The 18,072-nt window shown below is 48.1% G+C and overlaps 1 protein-coding gene across 5 annotated transcripts in view; it reads right to left on the bottom strand.

Moving 5' to 3' along the window:
- DOCK2 (dedicator of cytokinesis 2) overlaps positions 1–18,072 on the bottom strand; it is a 1,661,574-nt gene that overhangs the window by 1,335,346 nt on the left and 308,156 nt on the right. The gene's annotated exons all lie outside the window — the stretch shown is intronic.

An 18,072-nucleotide genomic window follows, 5' to 3' on the forward strand; every position in this document is an offset into this window, starting at 1 on the left:
TGGGACTTTCTCTATTAGTCCATCTATACTGACCTCCATCAGGTTGCAAATTAAAAATAATTTTTATCTGCATCTACCTCTGAAAATAATTTTTTAGGCCATCTATACCAAGCTCCACCAGCTTTGAAATTAATAATAATTTTTAGCTGCATCTAGCCCTGAAAATAATTTTTTCCAATAGTGGTAGCAATAGAAATATGGGGCGCGCGCCTGGCTAACAAAAATATACGCTTCATAACACAAAACACCAGCCTAGAGCACTGCATTTATAAGATGGCATCATCGTCTCTCCCAGTGCTAGGCCTACTACGCAGGCTAGTATTCCTGTGCCTAAAACACAATGTATGGGTCCGCGCTAGCCACTATGCTGAGGGGTATAAAGCTGCTGCTAACGCTTTATAACAATTCAATTGGCAGATTTTCAAAGAGCTCTTCCACAACGCCCACCCATCGGGCAACAGTTGCCCACCCTCCCTATGGGATCTAGTGGCGAATAGTTGATGCCATTAATCAGAGCGTCAGTTGCCCCGTCAACGTGGCAAGCATACGGTAAGGCATGGGAAGAGTGGACACGACTAGTAGCAGGCAGACGGGTTGACCAATGTGAACAAGCCAGATCACAAGTCACCATAGAATTTCTCCACCAGCTAATGATGAGGGGCATATCAGGGGCGTCAGCGCAGCGGTGTCTGACCGGAGTAGCATTTCACTTCCAACTACTGAATTGGGGAGATGTGACAAAGATTCATCATCAGACAATCCATAAAAGGGTGGAAAAGGGGTCTGCCAAGTCAGGAATGTAGACGTCCCGTCCCGTGTCACTAAAACTGATTTCTCACATCTTATCCCTAACACCATTAACATGACACTCACAATTTGAAGCAACACTAATGTCTACTGCATTTGTGATCGCCTTCTTCCGGGCGCTATGTATAAGCGAATTAGTCCCTCAATCCAAAATTACCACCAGTGGACGCTTATTACACCAGGAAGTAGTCATAGCCAATAATGCAATACGTGTACGCATACACCAATCGAAAACGGTTCCAGCGGGCAGGGGTACTTGGGTACTTCTACAACCCACAAACGGTACACTGAGTCGGGTAACAATAGTAAAAACATATCTAACCATCAGATCACAAAGTAATTTCTTCGTATCACACATTGATGGAACGCCATTATCAAGATACCTGTTCCAAGCTATATTTAATAAATGCATAACATCGGCAGGGAACCACCCCAAAGATTACGGGACACACTCATTCCGCATAGGTGCGGCCACGGAAGCAGCAAGAGCAGGACTGTCAGACACGGAAGTTCAGAGGATAGGGAGATGGCGATCCACGTGTTTGGCGAGATACATAAGACCGGACTTGTTATCCTAACGTGGTTTGTTTCTTTTACAGGTGACGCTAAGCCAACAGTGTGAGTGATAGGCCACTCGTATATATATTGGGCACAAAAAAGGGCGAAAGTCCGCCCAGGCGGGAGGAAATTAGAGTTTCATAACAAATATTTCAACTGGAGAGGTATTAGAGGCCTGCTATGGCCACAGGTACTAATGGAGGTAATCAAGGTAGGGAGAGAGGCAAGAGGTCCGGTCAACTTAGTTATACAGGCTGGGGGAAACAACCTAGGTCATCACAAGAGCGCATAACTAATGGCAATAATGAAACTAGACACTGAGCGCTTCAGAGAATTTTTCACAAAATTAGCTATAGTATGGTCAGAGATTGTGCCGATAGCGGTATGGCAAGGTGCGCGAGACATCACGGCCATCGAATGGACAAGGCGGGTAATAAATATTCGGATGGCAAAATTTAGAAGAGACAGAGGCGGTGTAGTGATACGACACCGACAACTGGAAGGAGATAAAGCAGGCCTCATACGGCCCGACGGTGTTCACTTAATAGATATTGGACTGGACATATTCCTGTCAGGACTCCAGGACGGAGTGGAACAAGCGTTAAGAGTGATGGGTGGGGGTCAGAGTCCTGCATACGAGTACGCTGGATCCTCTGTGGCCTGGAAATAGAAAGGACATGTTGGAAAGTTACACTTGTAGGCCAACTTGCCGGAGTGGGGACCCAGGGCATGCTGCAACAAGCTGAATTATTTTAGAAATAAAATGCCTTTCTAATGGAATGAGTATAAAGAGTTAATAAAGCTGTGACCGATCCTCACCCATCCAGTTGTAAGAGTTACATTATTGGGTTGTCCATGAAAGGGGGGCGGTAGGGGGGATGAGCATCTGGGTTTGGATGGGGGTCCCCACAGTCTGCCTAGGCTAGATTAATTTAAAAATTCTTATTAGATACACAGGCGGTGCAGCTTGCTTCGCAGCTGGGCTACTACGCCCAAAGTATTGCCTAGGCTAGATGCAGTTAAAAATTCTACGCTGACTAGCAGACACTGAAGATTTGGAGCAGACCTCTGAGTAAACAGCTCTTCAGACTCAACCATCTGTGTTACCCCAAGCCATAGTGTATGTAGTTTCTTACAGTTAAAAGGGGGGGGTGCGACCCAACCCACCTGGAATTGACGATGCCAACGTCACGTAAGACACAGCAAGGGGACTCCCAAAATTGTGGCACAGACACCACTTAACCCTAGAACGCATACCTGTGGCCTTGCAGGCCCGCCCAGTTAATTGTTTTCTATTTTCTGCAAGATTGCTTTAGTTAGAATATTGAAACTCTAGGTATTCTTCATGTATATAGTTGTTTGTCATTTGAGTTTGAGTTATTCCATGTTATTTGCACACGGGCCTAAAGGGCCCCAGGTATGTGAAAGTGTAGATTTTTATGGTCATGCGTTCTAGGGTTAAGTGGCATCAATTGCCCCACTGTTGCTTAAAACGGTTGGTGAGGTGATTTTACCAAATCCCCAAGCTTTTAGTCTCCCAAGGATGACACAGGGGTAGAAATGTCCTTGATCATCTTTATGAACGTGAGTCTGTCTACATTCTCAGTGGACAGCCGCGTGCGCTTATCTGTCAGCACACCACCAGCAGCGCTGAACACACGTTCAGAGAGAACGCTGGCTGCATGGCATGACAAGATCTCCAAGGCGTGAGTGGCGAGCTCCGGCGATTTTTCAAGATTGGAATACCAAAATGAGCAAGGGTCCAGTGACACAGTCATGGCTTCGATGTTCACTTGGAGATTCTCCTGTACCATCCTCTCTAGGCATTGACTATGTGTCAGACTTCTTGTCTCCTGTGGCCTTGCAAAGGATGGTCTAAAAAAGTGGTGAAACGATTCCACAAAATTGCTGTTACCAGCAGATACTGTGTTACTGTTACTGTTTGAGTGATGAAGACTCGACAGTCCCACCGTTGGCAAGTTAGAACTGTGAGATTCACTACGTGCACCACTGGTGTTTTGCGGAAAAGCACATGTAAGATTCTGCAACAGATACTCCTGCATTCGTCAATACCTTTTTATGGCAGGAATTATTTCGGCAAATATACTTTTGTACCGGGGATCTAAGAGTGTGGCAACCCAGTAGTCGGGATTACTTCGAATTCTGACAATCCGGGGGTCATGTTGCAGGTAGTGCAGCAAGAAGGCACTCATGTGTCTTGCGCATCCAGAAGGACCAAGTCCTTGTTGTGTTGGTAGCGAGGTAAGAATCATGCTTCCTTCCTCTGCCCTCTCCCTCCAACCTCGCACAACAGAAATGTGATCAAGGTCTCCCTCATCTGATGAGTCTTCCATGCCCATTGCCAGTTCGTCCTCCACTTCTTCCTCGGCTCCTGCACCTTCCTCAACAGTTTGGCTGCTACCATGCGCCCTGGTTAATCCCTCTCCCCCACCCTCCCATGCCTGCCGCCTTGGTGCTGCCAACCGTCTGGACCTTGGAGATGTTATCCCTTCCGCATACGACTCCTCCTCTACTTCCTCCACCTCCTCTTGTCCCACCACCTGACTCCGAATTCTGTTTAACATGTGCTCCAGCATGTAAATCACCGTAATAGTCATGCTGATAATGACATCGTCAGCACTAAACATCTTCGTCGCCATTTCAAGACTGTGCAGAAGGGTGCATAGGTCCCTGATCTGAGACCACTCCTCCAGCGTGATTTGCCCCACCTCTGGATCTCGTTGGCCCAGGCTATACGTCAGAACGTATTGCACCAGGGCTTGTCGGTGCTGCCACAGTCGCTGCAACATGTGCAGAGTTGAATTCCACCGTGTCGGCACATCGCATTTCAGCCGGTGAACTGGCAGGCCCAACGACTTCTGTAGAGATGTAAGTCGTTGAACTGCGGGATGCGAACGGCGGAAGTGAGCACACAGCGACCGTGCACTCTGCAGAAGGCCATCTAGTCCGGGATAGTGGGCTAAAAATTGCTGGACAACCAGGTTCAACACATGAGCCATACAAGGCACGTGTGTGACATTGCCCCGGCGAAGTGCCGCACCCAGGTTTGCAGCATTGTCGCACATGGCCTTCCCTGGTTGCAGGTCCAGTGGAGACAACCTTTCATGAAACTGGGTCTCCAGAGCTGACCAAAACTCCTCAGCTGTGTGACTCACATTTCCCAGACATTTCAAAGTAAACACTGATGCGTTGAGCCCTGCTGCCAGCATAGTAAGGAGGTGTGCAGGATTCCTTCTGCGCAGTTAGAAAGCAGGTGGCATTACCAGACAGGCTTTGGGTGCAGGTGGAGGACCGAGAGGAGGTTGAGGAGGCAGAAGCAGTGGAGGAAGTTCGAGATAAAGAGGATTAACACACAACTCGTGGGGACGGTAAGACTTGGACAGCAGCCCCTTGTCCTGCTGTCACCATAGTTACCCAGTGCCCAGTCAGCGACATGTAACGCCCCTGTCCATGCCTTCTCGTCCAAGTGTCTGTGGTGAAGTGCACCCTGTCACACACAGAGTTTCTCAAAGAAGCGGTGATGTTGTGTGCGACATGCTAGTGGAGCACAGGCACACCTTTCTTTGAGAAGTAGTGCCGACTGGGCATCTGGTACTGGGGCACTGTGACGGACATAAGGTCTTGAAAATCCTCTGTGTCCTCCAGGTGGAAAGGCAGCATTTCTGTAGCCAACAGCTTGCAGATGGTGAAATTCAACCTCTTAGCTTTCTCATGGCTAGGAGGAAATGGTCTTTTACTTTTCCACATCTGAGGGACCGAGGGCTGGCTGTTGTGCTTAGACGGTGTTGAGTAGGGTGTCCCCGGCAACTGCCGGTCTGTGAGGAAGATGCAGGCGGACATGTTAGGTTGCCTTGATCCAAAGGTGGTGCTCTCGATGTCGGAGAGCGCTCAACACTAGCAGGTGTTTCCACTTCCCAATGAACTGATGACCTGCCAATCACACTGGCTGTTGCGGGTAAAGAGGTGGCAGGTCTGCGTCCAAAAACATGTGTGACTGCTGTCCCCCCAGTCACAGAGGATGAAGAGGCTGCGGATGCACAAGATGGGGCAGACGGTGGTTGGCCCAGCCGGCTAGGCCGCATTGTAGCACAGTGAGCTTCCCACTGCAACTTATGCTTCATATCCATGTGACGGTACATGCATGAAGTACTCAAACTATGTATTTTTTGGCCTCTACTTAGCTTTTGCTGACAAATATTACAGATAACACGAGTTGGGTCATCCTTATCGATCTGAATAAATGCCCAGGCTATGCAAGGCTTAGAGCCCATGTGACCTGAAGAGCCACTACGACTTGTGGTCAGAGGCAGAGTTGTGGTTGAGGATGCAGTTGTTGACGTGCTTCCAGTACTCCGTCTCTGTTCAGGAAGGCGCAACCTAACCTCGTCGTCAATAGCATCTGTGATGCCCCGCTGCGCTTGGTATCACAGATCCTACAAGAGTGCATTGATGGAATCCGCCACAAGAGGCCCCCATAAACATTCACACATCTCCACCTTCCACCTCAGACCAGCAGAGGGAGCCCGTTAGGGATATAAATAGGGAAGGTGGAGCTAGGCAGTTCAGTTCCTCTGAAGAGTTCCTGCAGTAGAGAAGCCTAAGAGAGGTCAGTCTGCAGTGGAGCTCAGTCTAGTCTAGAGAACGCAGTTAATAGTTCAGCAGTGGAGCACGAGGCTCCTGCTTGCTAGATTCAGGGAGCCCAGATAGAGCTTAAGGTGTGCCGGTGCCGTAAGATCAGTGAAGCGCGGCAAGCTGCCGTTAGTGTGTATAGCCTAGTGAGGGCCCGAGTAGGCCGAAGGCGAGTGGCGAGTTAGTACATAAGGGGCAGAGGAGCTTAACCAGCTCACCCCGAAGCATTTACCGGACACAGGATCCGAGCTTACCGGTATCTCTATGACCTAGTAAGGCATAACCGGAATCCCTGGAGAACTACAAGTCCCAGGATCGCTAAGGTGCTGATATGTAACAGAGCCAGGAGACGCTTAGGCCCCGCATACTGGGAGCGTGAACTCCAAGAGAAGGCCCTACCACAAGGTCAGCCAGCGCAGGACAGAGACAAAGTTAGGCCTAGCTCCAGGCAGGTCAGAAACCTACTACGCAGAGGCAAGAAACAGGAGGCCCTACACCCGCTCATTGGGGAGGATCCTGATATGCACCCTTCACCCTACAGTGCTCCGGGATGTGCCTGAATTTCCACCAGTAAAAGGTACTGAAGTGACTACCGTGTCCATTCCCGTTCTTGCTCTGACCCAGCTGGGTCTCGCCTGTCCTGCATTCCCCCTGCATACGCTGCCCTGAGACCTAGCTCCACCTGTGGGGAGCTATACCATCGAGCTGCCTTATCACCGGCCTCAGTGGACTGCTGCAGCGCTGGTGCTTGTCACCAGATACCACAGGTGGCGTCATGAACTCTTATAAAATTAACAATTATCCACCCTTTTAAAGAGAGACCCCAGGGTACGGGCCAGGGAGCCGACCACCGCGACATCCCCAAGGCCAGGCAAATGCCCGGGTACCGAGTCATCCCCATCCCCAGGGCTAGTCACATCCTCCTCCACCTCCTCTGCTGACCTCATCGACTGTCTGACTGTGGGTTGACAGTAAGTGGGATCTCCAACCTCGTCATCATCACCCTGTGTGTTATCACACCCGTCGCCCTCAGAGCCAACCTCTTCCTGCCCTGACCGAAAAGTCAAGTTATCGCTCCAATCAGGTATTTGAGTCTCATCATCGTCTTCATCATTGTCTCCACCAACAGGAGTTACAATTTGGGAACAAGGGTCTACATTATGCTCAGAACCTTCTTCATCTGGTCCTGGATCCAACTTATAAAGATTCTGGGCATCGGATCAGATCATTTCCTCATCTGGATTAACAGAAGCTCTGGAGCAGACGTCCGTTTCCCAGGCTATAGTATGAGTAAACAGCTGGGCAGACTCAGCCATCTGTGTTACCCCATACTCAGACGGGCAGCTGGAGACTTGGGAGCTGTGAAGAAGCAAGTGCGATTGGGGTGACACCTCTGAGGACTGGAGTATTTGTGATGTTGAAATTGAGGTGATGGAGAGCCCACTTGAAGGAGCACTTGATATCCGTTGAAGCACCTGCTGTTTTTGTGCCTCATCTAGAATTTGTAGCGATGGGCGTGTCCGTAAGAATGGGATCGTATCACATTGTCCATGAAAAGAAGTCGACATCTTAGTTTGGCTGGAAGATGGTCTTTCTTCTGCAGATGTTACTCCCCCCCCCCACCGTGGGGGGCCTCGACCCACCGGCGGACAGGCACCAGTATTGGGATAGGGGGGCTGGCCGTCAGGGTCCACCGCGGCTCTGGCACAAACCCGGCGACACAGAGGTGGCACAGGCAGGAACTGTTCTGGCCGTGTCGGCTTCTCACTTTTTGGATTTTAGAAGGGCATGACATGCCTATATCTGTGTCTCCCCCTCCTTTTACTCCTCCACCTCTTTTCTTTTCGCATGACTATATGTACTTGTCACTTTTCCATGTGTTAGTTGTGTCTTCTGAGCAGTTTCTCAGCTTTTGGACACCTTTGAAGGTGTTTTCTATGTGTTTCTATGTGTTTTTGTTTGCCTGCCATTGGTTTTAACGGTGTTCGAAGGTGTTCGATGAACAGTTCGGCGAACACACGGGTGTTCGACGAACCGAACCGAACTCGAACACTACGGGGGTGGCTCAACACTAGTGTTCAGCACTCAAACCGTAACAGAACCACAGTATCTGCTGGTAACATCAATTTTGCGGAATCATTTCACCACTTTTTTAGCCCATCCTTTGCAAGGCCACAGGAGACAAGAAGTCTGACACATAGTCCACGCCTAGAGACGATGGTACTGGAGTATCTCCAAGTAAACATTGAAGCCATGACTGTGTCACTGGACCCTTGCTCTTTTTGGGCTTCCAATCTGGATAAATGGCCGGAGCTAGCCACTTACGCCTTGGAGATCTTGTCATGCCCCGCAGCCAGCGTTCTGTCTGAACGTGTGTTCAGCGCTGCTGGTGGTGTGCTGACAGATAAGCGCACGCGGCTCTCCACTGATAATGTAGACAGACTCACGTTCATAAAGATGAACAAATCATGGATCCGAAACGACTTTTCTACCCCTGTGTCATCCTGGGGAGAGTAAAAGCTTGATGATTGGTTAAAATCACCCTACCAACCGTTTTAAGCTTTCAAATTACTAATCATGTTTATCTGTATCTTGGCTGGAAAATAATTTGGGCTTTGTAGCAGTGTGCAGCACTGATTCTATTAGGCCATCTATAATAAGCTCCACCAGATTTAAAATTACTAATCATGTTTATCTGTATCTTGACTGGAAAATAATTTGGGCTTTGTAGCAGTGTGCAGCACTGATCCTATTAGGCCATCTATACTAAGCTCCACCAGATTTAAAATTAATAATAATTTTTAGCTGCATCTAGCCCGGAAAATAATTTTGGGGCTCCGAGATGCGCAAGACACATAAGTGCCTTCTTGCTGCACTACCTGCAACATGACCCTCATATTATCAGAATTCGAAGTAATCATGACTACTGGGTTGCCACACTCTTAGATCCCCCAAACTTTTCGATCAACCTTTTCATTTTAATAAAGACCAAAAAAATGGTCATTTTTGAAATTATAAGCATTAGCAGGTTATTAGAAACTGAAATCAAACAGTTTTCAACTCAAAACTTTATTCTAGGTGATGTTACATTTTCACATAGGACCCCTTGTTCGAAAGGAGCTTCTGAACTCTCTCGTCCATTGAATTTGTCAGGTTTTGGATGGTTTCTGCTTCAATTGTTTTGCATGAGGACAGAATACCCTCCCAGAGCTGTTGCTTAGATGTGAACTGCCTCCCGCCATCATAGACACTCCTTTTAATGATGCTCCAGAGGTTCTGAATGGGGTAGAGGTCAGGGGAGCATGGGGGTCACACCATAAGTTTGTCCCCTTTTATGCCCATATCAGCCAGAGATGCAGATGTTTTATGTGCAGCATGAGATGGTGCATTATCATGCAAAAAAATGATCTTGCTGTGAAATACACGGTTCTTCTTTTTGAACCATGGCAGGAAGTGCTGTTTGAGAAAATCCACATACATTATGGAGTTCATCTTTAGCACCTTCAGGGATCCTAAAGGGGCCGACAATCTCTCTCCCCATGATTCCAGCCCAAAACATTACTACACCTCCTCCTTGTTGGCGCTGTAGCCGTGTTTGCGTGAGGTGTCCATCAACCAGCCATCCTCCACTCCATCCATCTGGACCATCGAGCGCTGCACGGCACTCATCCTTGAAAAAAACAGTTTTGAAATCAGTCTTCATGTAATGTTTGGCCCACTGGAGCCGTTTCTGCTTGTGTGAAGTGGATAGAGGAGGTCGACAGGATGGCGTATGCACAGCTGCAAACCTCTGAAGGACCCTGCATCTTGTTGTTCGGGGGATGTTGGAGGCACCAGCAGCTTCAAAAACTTGTCTGCTGCTATGACAAGGCTTTTTTGCCGCTGCTCTTTTAACCTGACGTAATTGCCTGTAGGAAAGAGTCCTCAATTTGCCCTTATCAGCACGCACACGTGTGTACTGTGAATCAGCTACATACTTCTTGATTGCCAAGACACTTCATCCTGATCATCGCACAATGTTGATTGTAGTCATGCCTTGACCTAAACACTCCACAATTTGTTGCTTCTCAGCAGCCGACACATCCTTTTTCTTTCCCATTTTGGCAGAAAATGTAGGCTGCTTAATAATGTGAGACAGCCTTCTTAAGTAGTCTTGCCTTTCATTGGACACACCTGCCAAACTAATTAGCACAGGTGTCTGCAATTGCTTACAGTGATATAAAGAGCCCTGACACACATCACCATCAATGAGTTTAACTGACAAACAAACAAATTCTTCCCTTATCACTCCTAAACACTTTTTGCATAATAATTTGGAACACAGTGTACATGTGCTTTTCCACAAAACACCAGTGGTTCACGTAGTGAATCTTACAGTTCTAACTTGCCAACCGTGGTCTGTATGGAGTTGTTCAATAAAGGGCCCAAAATTAAGATAACATAGATGGGAGAGGTCTCTATGAATAGGAATTCCTAAGTATTTGATACCCTGTGAGGGCCAGGCAAAGGGAAAGTTGGACTGGATGGAATCCTATATGGATTTGGGGAGGGAGACATCGAGGGCCTCAGACTTCGCTGCATTGATTTTAAAATTTGACCATGTAACAAAGTGATCTATTTCAGCCATAACAGCATGGATGGATATATGTGATTGAGTGATATATACTAGGACATCATCAGCAAATAGAGAGCACTTGTACTCGGTGCCTCCCACCTCAATCCATCTAATATTGGGGTTATGGCGAATTGATGAGAGCAGGTGCTCCGTCACTAGGATGTATAAGAGAGGGGACAGAGGACATCCCTGCCTTGTCCCATTGGTGATTGTGAAAGGTGATGAAAATGTTCTGATGCACCCCCTGGGCCTTGGGACACCCGGAGCCGGACCCTTTTTGGTGGATGCTGGTGGTTGTAGTCTTCGTGGCGGCGACCCGGTTCCGTGGCTCAGGGTGGTCAAACCAGTGGCGGAACTATTTATGTGGTTTTGATGTTTAAATGTCCGACTACGCCACCCGTGGATTGCGGTCAGAGTGAACCGCCGCTGCAGGGCAGACCGCTGAGGCTGGTGTTGTGGGTGCAGCAGAGCGTAGCATAACTCCCCACGGGAGGAGTATAGCCGCAGGGCAGTGTATGCGGAGGATGGGGGTGATGGTGCAGGGCAGCAGCAGTAACGACACGGAGTCAGTGATGCAGTCCAGGGCCTTTACTCACAGTTCTTATTATCCAGACCACGTCTGCAGGTAACGGCTGCCCACGTCGTACTGTGCTAACCAGGTGAGGGGCTCAGACAACTCCCAGATAACTTTGGAGCTCTTCACAGGACCCCCTTTGTGTGTCCTTTGTCTGGCCTTTCTTACCAACCCTTCTGTCCGGCTGCCTCGGGCCTCCTCTTGGTAAACTTGGCGCCAGTTTCCCTGACCCTATGTGGTGCCTTCCTAGCGGGTGTAGCGAGGGGCTGCACCACATAAAATGTCACAGCCTCCGGTTTCTAGCTGAGGGTCGTTTCCTGCCTCCACTAGTTTCGGGGACCGGTCTCCCCCTTTGGCCTGACCCCTCCACGCAGGTGGATTCGGGCGTGCGGTGGCGACTCGCCCGTCCGCACCCCTGGGATCCCTTCATTCCTCGTTCCTGGAGCCTTCTCCGCTTCTCTTCCTTCCTTCTCCCTCTTTCAGGCCTGGGCCTCTGTTACTAGGCCTGCCTCCGGAGCAGAGCTCATGCAGTGCCCCTGCTCCCTGCCACTTCTGCTCAGACTTCTCTGCACTGAACTAAGATGGTGCCCACCTTTTATACTCCCTTCTCAATGCACCCAGGAACTGCTTCCTCCCTGCTCCTGCACTACAGGGTTCCCCTTCCTCAGTGTTCCCTCCCCCCACTCCAGCCAGGGACAGGGACTGTCGTGCCCATCTCAGAGGCATATTGGTCGCCCTGCCCCACGGCAATGTGGTGTAATGCATGCAGGTGTCGGGTCCTGATCCACACTCCATCCTTACCTGAGAGTGAGATATCACACCTCTGGGTGAGGTGCAATACCTCTGTAGCAACCGAGCCCTCAGTGTGCTACAATTCCATTTATCTTCAGTCTAGGTGACGTATTGTGATACAGGGCCGTGATTTTGGCTATAAAAGGGTCCCCTAGACCCCTACCCCAAGCTTTTTAAGAGAATCATATATGGCGTGCCAGAAGACTCTATGGAATGCTTTCTCAGCATCCAACGAGAGTATCTAATTACAAATTTTTAACTGCATCTAGCCCAGGAAATACTTTGTGCCTAGTAGCAGTGTCTGCTAGTCAGCGGATTATCCCGGCTGTTAAGCAAGCTACACCACCTGTAGTTTGGACACTTAATTTTTTCAAAGGAAATGCTTCGGGACCACGGGATACTCAGTGAAGAGGATCAGGAGGCACCCCAAGGCATAGGGGCTGGGACTGGCAGTAGGATGCCTTGCGGTGGACAGCCGAGCTCGATCCTTATAAAAGCTTTTTAACTGCAGCAGCTTTAGTGGACGCTACTGGAGCTGGAATTACGCGGCTGCTGGCATGAGACTTGCCCTCCAATAGATCCTTGTAAATGGATTTAAAGTGTATTCATTCAAATTAGAGAGACAATTTAAATTAAAAAGCTTAGAGCTGCCTCCACCACAGGGGGGCTCGCTTGACCCACCAGCGGACAGGCACCAGTATTGGGAGAGGGGGGCTGGCCGTCAGGGTTCACCGCGGCTCTGGCACAAACCCGGCGACACGGAGGTGGCACGGGCAGGAGCGGACTGAACGTGTCGGCTTCTCAGTTTTTGGATTTTAGAAGGGCATGACACGCCTATATCTGTGTCTCCCCCTCCTTTTACTCCTCCACCTCTTTTCTTTTCGCATGACTATATGTACTTGTCACTTTTCCATGTGTTAATTGTGTCTTCTGAGCAGTTTGTCAGCTTTTGGACACCTTTGAAGGTGTTTTCTATGTGTTTCTATGTGTTTTTGTTTGCCTGCCATTGGTTTTAATGGTGTTCGAAGGTGTTCGACGAACAGTTCGACAAACAGTTCGGCGAACACACGGGTGTTCGACGAACCGAACCGAACTCGAACACTACGGGGGTGGCTCAACACTAGTGATGAATGGAAAACTGCTTTAAAACACTCCAGTAGGTCATTTTGAGAATCTGGTGATGCCTTTTGCTCTTACCAATGCACTTGCATTTTTTCAGAACCTTATTAATGACATCCTGAGACCTTTGATTGGTAAGAATGCGGTTGTGTATTTGGATGACATTTTGATTTATTCACCAGATCTTGAGTCCCTTTGGCAGAGTGTACGTGAAGTTTTGCAATTATTGAGTGATAATTCACTCTTTGCTAAGCTGGAGCTCGCTGTGCAGAAAATTAGTTTTTTGGGCTACATTGTCTCCAGCGAGGGCTTTGAAGTTGGACCCGGTGAAGCTTCAGGCTGTGCAGGAATGGCCTAGGCCTATTGGTTTGAAATCTATTCAGAGATTTTTGGGTTTTGCCAATTATTACAGGAAATTCATTAAGAGTTTTTCTGCAATTGTTAAGCCTCTAACCGATCTCACCAGGAAAGGTGCAAATACGGTCCAGTGGACTACTGAGGCCATTGAAGCGTTTGAGTATCTCAAAGAGAGGTTCAGTTCTGCCTCTATCTTTATGCAGCCTGAGGAGACCAATCCTTTTTTGGTCAAGGTCGATGCTTCATCGGTGGGGGTTGGAGCAGTTTTGTCATAGGAGAACAGGGATGGAGTACATCCTTGTGCCTTCTTTTCGGAAAAATTTTCGGAAACCGAACTGAATTATGATGCTGTAAAACGGGAGTTGCTGACTATTAAACTCGGGTTTGAACATTGGCGTCATTTTTTGGAAGGCGCTAGATTTCCTATTCAGGTTTTCACATATCATAAGAATTTGATCTATCTGGATGCTGCCAAGCGCTTGAATGCCGATCAGGCTAGGTGGGCACTTTTTTTTTTCTCGGTTTCATTTTTCTGTTACCTATATCCCTGGTACTAAGAATGTTAAAGCCGATGCTTTATCTCACAGCTTCTCTCCTACGGTCGGTGCCGAGGAGGAGGTGAGCATTTTACAGAAAGGAGTTGTGGTGGCAGCATTGGACTCCGTTTTGGAGAATGGGATTCTGAAAGCTCAAGATGATGCTCCATCTAACACTCCCCATAGGAGGTTGTTCGTGCCTAGAGCCTTTAGGAGAGATTTGTTTGTGTTGTGTCATGAGTCTCGGTTCACAGGTCATCCAGGAAATTCGGAGACCAAGACTTATCAGTCGCAGTTTTTGGTGGCCTTGATGGCAGAAGGAAGTCATCAAGTGGGTGCATCAATGTACGGTGTGTGCTAGGTCAAAGGCTTCACATACTGCTGCGGGGTTGCTTTGCCCTCTGGAGGTTCCTAGTGTGCCTTGGACGCATCTCACAATGGATTTTATTACTGATCTTCCTGTGTCTAAGGGTTTTACTGTCATCTGGGTGGTCGTGGACCGTTTTAGTAATATGTGTCATTTGGTTCCATTCACTAAGTTGCCCTGCGCCAAGACACTCGCTAAGTTCGCTTGGTCCTTTTGGGACTAAGGCGGGTCCGTTCGCAAGGAACAGGCAGCCCGCTACATCGTAGGCATTTAGCTTAGTCTTATTGTATGGACAGCTTTCACCTTCTTTCCTTAGTACATGTTGCAGATCATAACACAGACTTTCTAATAATGGGAACATTGTTTTCAGGAGCCCCTCTGAGCTCTACATCTCTTGCAAGAAGCATTGGAGTTACTCCAAATTTTTGGCAGCCATTGCTTCACTGCATAGGCAAATAGTATGGGGAACACACTTCCTAATAATGGGAACATTGTTTTCAGGAGGCCCTCCGACCTCTACGTCTCTTGCAAGTTGCATTGTAGTTCTTCCAAATTTTTGTCAGCCGTTGCTTCACTGCATAGGCAAACAGTATGGGAGACCAACTTCCTAATAATTGCAGCATTATCTTCAAGAGGCCCTCTGACCTCTACGTCTCTTGCAAGGGGCATTGGAGTGCCTCCAATTTTTGGCAACCGTTGCTTCACTGCATAGGCAAAGAGTATGGGAGACCCACTTCCTAATAATGGGAGTATTTTTTCATTGTTTTCAGGAGGCCCTCCAACCTCCACATCTCTTGCAAGGGGCATTGGAGTTCCTACAAATTTTTGGCAGCCGTTGCTTCACTGCAAAGGCAAACAATATGGGAGACCCACTTCCTAATAATGGGAATATTGTTTTCAGGAGGCCCTCTGACCTCTACGTCTCTTGCAAGGGGCATTGGTGTTCCTCCAAATTTTTTGCAGCCGTTGCTTCACTGCATAAGTAAACAGTATGGGGGACCCGCTCGTTTCTAATGGGAATATGTCGTTACTGAGGCCCACCTCTATGTGTCTTTAAATTGTTAGTGGAGTTTTTCCCCAAATTTTGGCAGCCGTTAGACTCACTGCATACCCTATAACTGAATAGCAGACCCACTCCTTTCTAATGGGAACATGTCGTACTCGTTACTGTGACCCAGCTGTATGTGTCTTTAAATTGTTATTGAGAAGCTCTGGAGAGGGACAAAAAGTGCACACAAAATAGGGCAATACCGTCTGGCAAGTGTTAGGTGTAATCAGTGGTAGCACTCACCTAAAAGTGTTGTGTGCAGGCACAACACCTATAAATGCATCAAAAGCCACTGCTGCTGCCCCGTGGCTGGAGGAAAGGGTTCTTCCAGAGGTAATGGCAAAAATTGGAAGCTGGCACGTTTAGGCGGGCTGCGCTGCGGGAATGAAGAGGCTAGGGATTCTAAGACGGTTTTTATTAATACCAACGCATTTCTGCGCCGGACCGGCGCCTTTCTCAAGGTATAAAAACCAAATGGAATTAAAGGACAAAGAAAGATGTTTGTGTGTTGAAGGACCACCGACAAGTGCGAGCTGATGTTGGATGGGCTGCTGCCATTGCTTATGCGCCAAGCAGCATTAGAGGATTTCCTGGGAGAAGTGACAGCTGTAATAAATACGGTTTCCCCAAGTCCTTTCACCGAGCTAAAAAATATGACTGGGGTGAAATACAACTCTCACGACAAGCTGTGGACTGGCTCCGTACCGTTCCTGGGAACATTCACTTGTCCACGTGTTTATGGTCAGGCGGTCCTTCCCAGTAAGTGCACTGGGGAGGGCACGGGTAATGTTCTGGGGCCCAAGGTTGTGGAAGGCGGAGATGATACCGGGACAAATAGTGGCGGCTGGGGACCGAATATGGACACCTGGCCGCCGCCATGAGGTTGTGGACAGCTTTCGCCTCCACGAGCCTAAAAGGCCACATTTTAAGTGCAAGCAGCTGTCAAAAATTTTGCAGTATTGTATTGCAACCTGTAGGTGGGTGGCTGGCTGCATACTTGCGCTTGCATTCGAAGGAATGGGGTAATGACAACTGAATGCTGCACTGGGACAAGGACATGGACGGTGATTGTTGCAAGTCTGCAACGACAGGTGCATGGCGGGAGGCATCTTCGCATGTGCCCAGGATCACTTATGATGGGCACACTTTTAGGCAGTGACCTGGGAGTCAGAGAAGCTTCCGGGGTTCTTCCCCATGCTGTTCCCTTGTTTTTTCAGCACTGTATGCATGTGTCTGATGATGTGTCACACACCATATGGCCAGATGAGTTTGTAAAATGTTAAAATGACATTTCCCAGTGAATGCATTTGTCTTGGTTGTAAGCAATGCAAAAGTGCAAAAATGCATCAAAAACGCTACGTGTGAACATAGTCCAAGGTGTGGAAAAGCATTTTGTTATTGTTTATTTATTTTGCCTTATATACAAGTCATTACCCTTGAAAGGATGTTCCTTAATATTTTTCCCAGGAAAATCCATTTTAGTTTTGTTTTTACATGTTTTATTGTGAGTCCGTAAAATTGGCATAATACCTCTGACAACATTGTTGACAGCAGTGATCTGGGCATCCGAAATGTTTCCAGGGGTCTTCCCCATGCTGATCCCATGTCATTTGAGCACTGTTCCCATCGGTTTCGGCAATTTTTAGGCCCTCTGCAGACTGCCGGGGGGAGCCGCTGGAAAAATGCTCAAGTTTCCCATAGACTTACTTTGGGCTCGGTACTCAGTCCGAGCACTCGAGCATTCCAATTTGCTCGACCCGAACAACGAGTACCCGAGCATTTTAGTGCTTGCTCATCACTAATGGAGACCCAATTAGAAGTGTTCACATTTTAATAAATTAGGACCTAAAACCACCAAAGTGGCATGAATTTCACCAGAGTAGAAGTAGTTTTATCGAGACAGAAACCTCTTCCACTACGGCCACACGTCATAGATGGAGACCCAATCAGGATTCCCCACATTTCCATAAATTAGTGGCAGACACCAGCAAAGTGGCATCAATTTCACCAGAGTAGAAGTAGTTTAATGGAGACAGAATCCTCTTCCACTAAAGCCAACCCAATAGATGGAGACACAATCAGGAGTGCAGCATCTTCTCCAGTCGTTCACCACGTGTCAGACTTGTACCCTGTTGTGCAGGTGCACGAGCTGGTCTAAAAAATGTGTTAAAGGACACACAGAAATTGCTTCTGCCACTTACACTACCACTGCTGCTAATATTTTGTCATTGACGAATTGACGTGCCGGAGGCTGGAAGTGTAGAGCTGCGATGAACTCTGTGCGCCTCATTGCTGGCTTTGGGAAAACCTATCTCAAGGTTGTGTAAAAGCGTGTTTCAATACTCCAGCATTCGCGGGTCCCTTTACAGGGCGGGAAGTATCTGGCAAAATGTACTCTTATAACGTGGATCTAACAGAGTGGCAACCGAGTCGTCAGCACTATTTTGGATCACTACTTTGGATCATGTTGAAGATAGTGAAGCAAGAACGCACTCATATGTCGGCCTATTTCCTGAGGTTCAAGCCCATGCTGTGTTGGTGGCTGGGTAATTCTGATGTATTGTTTCCTCCGTCCCCACCCGCCAAACACAAACAGAGAGGGGATGATTATCCTTTTCATGTTCTGACTGATGCTCTCCCATCCCCTCT

Source organism: Phyllobates terribilis, unplaced genomic scaffold, assembly GCF_046119375.1.
Source record: "Phyllobates terribilis strain yellow unplaced genomic scaffold, ASM4611937v1 Scaffold_10__3_contigs__length_209671492, whole genome shotgun sequence".
NCBI classification, from domain to species: domain Eukaryota; kingdom Metazoa; phylum Chordata; class Amphibia; order Anura; family Dendrobatidae; genus Phyllobates; species Phyllobates terribilis.